The sequence below is a fragment of the Belonocnema kinseyi genome, chromosome 1, assembly GCF_010883055.1.
Source record: "Belonocnema kinseyi isolate 2016_QV_RU_SX_M_011 chromosome 1, B_treatae_v1, whole genome shotgun sequence".
NCBI classification, from domain to species: Eukaryota; Metazoa; Arthropoda; class Insecta; order Hymenoptera; family Cynipidae; genus Belonocnema; species Belonocnema kinseyi.
The window spans coordinates 99,064,657-99,070,818 of NC_046657.1; positions in this window are offsets into that span (position 1 = coordinate 99,064,657).

Consider the following 6,162-nt stretch of genomic DNA (forward strand, 5'->3'; position numbering starts at 1 on the left):
GGGGGGGGGAGTAGAACTGGAACCGAGAGAGTCGTTTTGGGTTTGTGTTTTTGTTTTCATGCTGAGAAGGTTTTGGAAAACAGGGATTTGGGACCACAGTTTAGGACAAGCTGTAAATATCAATGAAAAAACTACGTGACGAGGGCGTCTATAAGGTCAGAACGGCTGAACTGTGTAAATTTTAAAATGTAAAACCTTATTTTAGAAGTTTAGAGTTTGGAGTTGAGCAGATGAAATTTATAAAGAATGAATGTCGAAAACAAAAGATAATCTTTATCTGAGAGTACGGCTAGCTGTTAAGTTTAGGGATGTACAAATGTACCGATGGGCCCGACTGGGAAGAAGCTTCACTTCTATTTGACGCGTAATACAGTAAGCATCTCGAAAATACCAACAATTGTCTCTACCCTGTACTTTATTGTAACTCAAGTGATTATTTCTATTTTTATAAAAATATACGCCATCTTTATTTATGAACACTGTGTTTTTGTTAACGTAGTAGAATATTCTAAAGACAATTAATATTCTAACACTACTAATTTCATTCATTCCATTAATTCCGAGAATTTCGTAAATTTTATAAATTTCGTGAACTCTCTGAATTTTTTGAATTCCGTGAATTCCTTGAGCACAAATTTGAACTTAAAAACACTCCAATACATGTATATTGAAATGCTCGACGGTGATTTCACGATTTACAACACTTACAATACATGTATTCCAATTTCTTCATTCCAATCCCATGCTTTAAATTTTACCTTAAACTTGTATTGTAGAAGCGCTATAGAATTTTAAACATTTTTAACATTATAGAACACGATTTGGGACTAAATTCAGTACTAAAATAGTGCACGCAACAAAACAATCTCGCTAAAGTTTGATTAGACAATCTGACAAAAGAAGTTAGGTTTTTGTATCGAAATACACGGGAAAAAATATCCATTACATTTTATAGAACTGATCCCATAGTAGAGGATAGGATGGGTAGTTTAATAAAAGTTAAAAACGACTCTGTTTTACATTGCGTTAAACTATGCAACGAAATGTGTTACAAAGTTCTATAAAACTTAAAGTCCGAGGTGACCTCATCTCTATTAAAAGGCAGGTTACAAAAAACGTAAAATTGTTCTATAAAATCTAAACTACAGTCTATATTGAAGAAATCTGGAAACTATAGAGAACATTTCTATAAAATGATAACCAATTTTTCGCCGCAAAAAAAAAATCATTTGTATTATTATATTATTACCATTATAATTCTAATATTTTTCAACATGTTTAAGTACACAATTATTTACTATTACACAATCACAACACTATTTATAATCGCACGCTATGCAAATCATTATTCGGTGCGGGTTCGAACCCTATAAGTTTCGCATTTCTACTATCGGCGAGAAAATTCGAGTCCTCTGGCTTTGACGTTGAATAAGTATGTAAAGAAAAAATAGTAGGTTAACGAAAAAGGTAGCATTTTAAAGGTGCAAATGTTGTACGTTAATGAACCGAAAGTAATATTCCCAAAAATTATTTGTAACTTACAGATCTGAAAATACGATGAAAAGTAAGGAAATTGGATCGGTTTTAAAAATAGTGAACTTTGAAGCATAGTTTTGTATTGAAAGAATAATAAGAAAAATCTAAAAAAATTCATGGTGGTACAATAAACATTTCTGAACAGATTACCGTCGAGAATGTGCAAAGTATAAATAATTGTTCGTTTTTTGTGAAGAAATATGCGACCGCACTATCGTCAGATCTAATGAAGATAATGAAGTGATTTAAATTGCAAGTGCGAGAGCCCTTGCTTGGACCCCTTGGACCCCTTGTTGGAAGTCTTAAAAAAAATCTGAAATATAAAAGACAGCTGTGCAGGGCCGCCTGCAAATTTTTGTGACCCATTTTATAAAAAATATTATTACGCTTATAATAATATATGTACTAAGATTTCAGATTTTAGAAATATTACAAATTATTATTGAATATTTATTTGATTAAACAAGATTTAAACTAAATAAAAAAATAATTCAAGATATTAATAGGTGTGTGTGTGTGTGTGTGTGTGTGTGTGTAAATTTAATAGATTTTAAAGGATTTCTACAAATTTCCGAAGATTTCAAGAGATTTAACAGACTTTAAAGAATTTAAGAATATTATTTATATTTTAAAATTACTTTACAACCTTAAAACTCATTTAAATTCTCTGAAATTCCTGAAAGTCTGTTTAAATACTTAAAAACATTTTAAATTACATGAAAATCCTTAAACTCTTGAATTTTTTTAAAATCATTGAAAATGGCTTGTAAGATTTTAAATTCCTTTACTCACTTTTCAAACCATATAAAATCCATTGAAATGCCACAAACCCTTTAAAATCACTAAAAATCTCTTGAACTCATAAAAATTATTTTAAGGTCTTTGGAATCTCTTGAAAATTCTTGAACTTTTTTTAATTTTTCTAAAATCTTTTAAACTTCATTAAAATACTTTAAATCTTTTGAAATTCGTTTATAAACTTCCATTTTTTTAAATTTAAAACAATTTTTAAATCCCGTTAAATTATTTTGAAATTCATTAAAATCCATTTAAACACATGAAAATATTTTGCAATGACACAATAATACATAAATTCTTTTAAAATTTGTTTAAAATTTTGTAAATCACTTAAAATAATTTGAAATCATTAAAAACTTGTAGAATGCAAAGGGAAATTGAGAAATATGTCAGAATATTGGTGAATATTAAGGGATATTTCAGATTATCGAAAAAATTTGAGATTATAAAGTATATCAAGAATATCTAGGAATATTGAAAGAATACGTGTATGGGAAGATTTAGTGAAAGTATCAGGAATATTGGAGTGATCGACCCATCTTCATATAGAAATAAATTGGTTTAAAACTATCTCATTTTGAATAAACAATGTTTTATTTTAAGTACATGTTACATCCAACTCTTTGGTATATATTTATAACCATCGGCGACCTTATTAATAGTGGTTTCGAGTAAACTGTAACCAACGTCGGTTTTTTTTGGAGAATAACCTACAAATAACAATTATCGCTGACCGAATCCATTTGAAATCAGACAGGGCCCTAGACTTGAAATCGTAGAATCTCTCGACGGCGAAATATGTTGTTTTTTAGAGGAAATTATACTATTTTCATATTTTCAAAATTTGAAGAGAATAATTAAAATGGTTTTTTTAAACTACTAACTTTTTAATTTTTCTAAATATTTAAAAAAATTTTCTACTAATAAAAGAAAGGCATCTTAGCAGCATTATGCGGGCTAAACCATTTTTGAGGTCGGGAGATTTTTTCTTTGCTAAAAATGTGGTCCTAACGACTAGGGCCTTGGGCGTAATTTTTATTTCAAAAAGTCACTAAAGTATTATATCTCTATATTCGTGATAATACGTAGTATCTTTTAAAGTTTAAATATTAACCATTTTTGATTTTCAACAATCTCATATTTTTGGCCCAACCTAAGCCCTAACTTTAACAAAATTAATATTGCATTTTTATAGTCTTAAGGCATGACCTATTTGCATTGTTCTTAAGCGTAATCATAAAAACAATAATAAATCCACACCTAAAAATTTGCAGAGTGATTATGGACTTCAATAGTCTATTTTTTCCAAGACTTGATGCGGTTTTAATATAATTTTTTTAGTTTCGAAACTTAGAGCGAACGAAATATGTTTTTTCTTTCAAAGTTGTGATAACTAAAAATTCTAATAAATATTTTGCAGCTGGCAAGTCTTAGGCGGTAGCACGTCGCTTTTGTAGCCGAAAAGTTGTGCTATTTAAATAATTAATGCTCTTCAATTTCTGTTTTAATGTTGCACAAATGGCTCCCAAGCCATTAATCCTTTCCCAGTATAATGAGGGTTTTTTTTATTACGGTAAACCCGGTCTGCAACACTGACATACGCCTGGTGATAACCATCTAGGTAACTTTACTGTGATACAAATTAATTTGCATCATGGAGCTTCCCGTTTCAGCCATTAATCCGCTAATTCGGGGTATCTCCAAATGCTACTGGTCCCCTTATAGACCCCAAATGGGTTACTTGGAAGGTAAACTTACCCGCCCCTATATAGAGTCGATAATCCAGAGCCTCAAGGGCACTGATTGGGAATTCGAGATGACCAAAGACCTTCGGACTGGCTCCCTGCTCGTTGGAATATACCTTCCACGAATTAGTTCATATAGTAGAATGAGGTTCTGGAAGCTCACATGCATCAGGATGATCGATAAGTTCTTATTCTTAGTGATTCCAGATCAATAATCCGATGACACCCTTTCGCCCTCCCACTTGCTAGAAGATCCCCCGATTCATATGGACAGAATGTTTGAATAAGTACTTCAAATTTTAAATTCTGTTTTAAGATCTTGAAAGAAAATCCTGAAAATCCCAAAAGATTAACGGGAGGAAATTTGACTTTTTGGAAAAATGGGATTCAGGTTACTGGATTTAAACGTAGCTTGCGGGAGATATTAAGAATTTTTTGGGGAGTCTCTAATTAATCATTTCTTCATAATCTTTTTCTTGCCATAAATCATTTTTGTGTGTCAAGTGGAATGTTTTTAAGTATTTGTCGATTAATTAACAATTGTTTAAACAATTTATTTTTGTTTAAATAATTTTTTTTACACTTATTTTTTTTTGCAATTATTATTTAATTGTAATTTTTTAAAAGAGGGATATAAAACTCTAGTTTATTGCTAAAAGCAAAATTTTCTATTTTAATTTCCAGTGACAATAAAAAATACAACGATTTTTAATTCCTTTGAGAATACTAACAGCTAATCTGCGGGGTCAACATAAACAAACAAAAAACTTACTTTAATCTTTCAGAGGACAATCAAGGATGTAAACGAGGGTGATTTAATAAAAAAAATTATAAAAATAATTTCAGAACGACAAAATTTAATTTCAATGTTTATAGAATGAAGTCTTACTAAAGAAATAAACTTTTCATGACTAATGTAAAACATTTTATGAACAAATATTAGTTATTTAAAGCATTTGTTTGACATTTAAACATTAAACAATATATAGTTAATTTAATTGAGAAAAAAATCAGATTTTTGAATCACAATTTCCAATAAAATGTTACATTAATATTTAATAAATTTATTAAATAATACGATAATGGTTTAGACAAAAAATTTTGCTCTTTATGATGAAAATTGCAATAATAATTGCAGAAAAACAGAAAATTCAAACATTCAGTTTCAAAAAAAATTGTTTAAATAAACAAAATTTATTAAAACAAATAAGAATTTATTACAAAATAAGGTACTAGTATCTAAATGAAGTAAATACTTAATAATAAGCAGCAAAGCTAACTAAATTTTAAAAAACTAGAGTTTTATACCTCTTTTTAAAAAAAAGTTACAATTAAATAATAATGAATTGTTTAAACAAATACTGAATGTTTGAAACCAAGATTATTATTCCTAAAAATGACAAATTGTCTAGTCAAACATCAAGAATCTACCTTCTAATCAAAATTTAAATAAAAATTTAAAGTAATTCAATGGAAATGATTGATTACAGACTCTCCAACAAATTCGTAATATCTCCTGCAAGCCAAGTTTAAATCAAGAAACCTGAATCCCATTTTTCCGAAAACCAAAATTTCCCCATGTTAATCTTAAGGGATTTTATGGGCCTTTGCGGCTCGTCTTATTAACAACGGGAGAAGTAATTTCTTTCTTTTTTAAAGATGTTTTGAAATGAAAAATAATTTTTAAAAAGGATTTTTCAGTAAAGATTCTAAAGCATACATTTTTAAAGTAGTTTATTATTTATTTTCTACGTGACTTCAAAATTTGACTCAGACATGTGTGAACATCTGTTACAGCGATTTTCCGAGTATATAATATTTTTTTACTCTGGCTTACAATAATATAATCCAATCTTCACTATGGAACTTGTTATGAGATACTAAAATGAAGTTATTTAACAGGTTTTGTAATAATACAACCAGTAGTTTCAATAATATAATTCATGGATATCAAACTACCATGTCTGTGGAGAATTAACCATATATAGAAGATGTTGTATATCAATTTTTCCGTTCTGCGATTATATATCCTACGCCTGCAGGGCGGCCGCCGACTTCTGTGCTTCCAATATTTTCACAACCG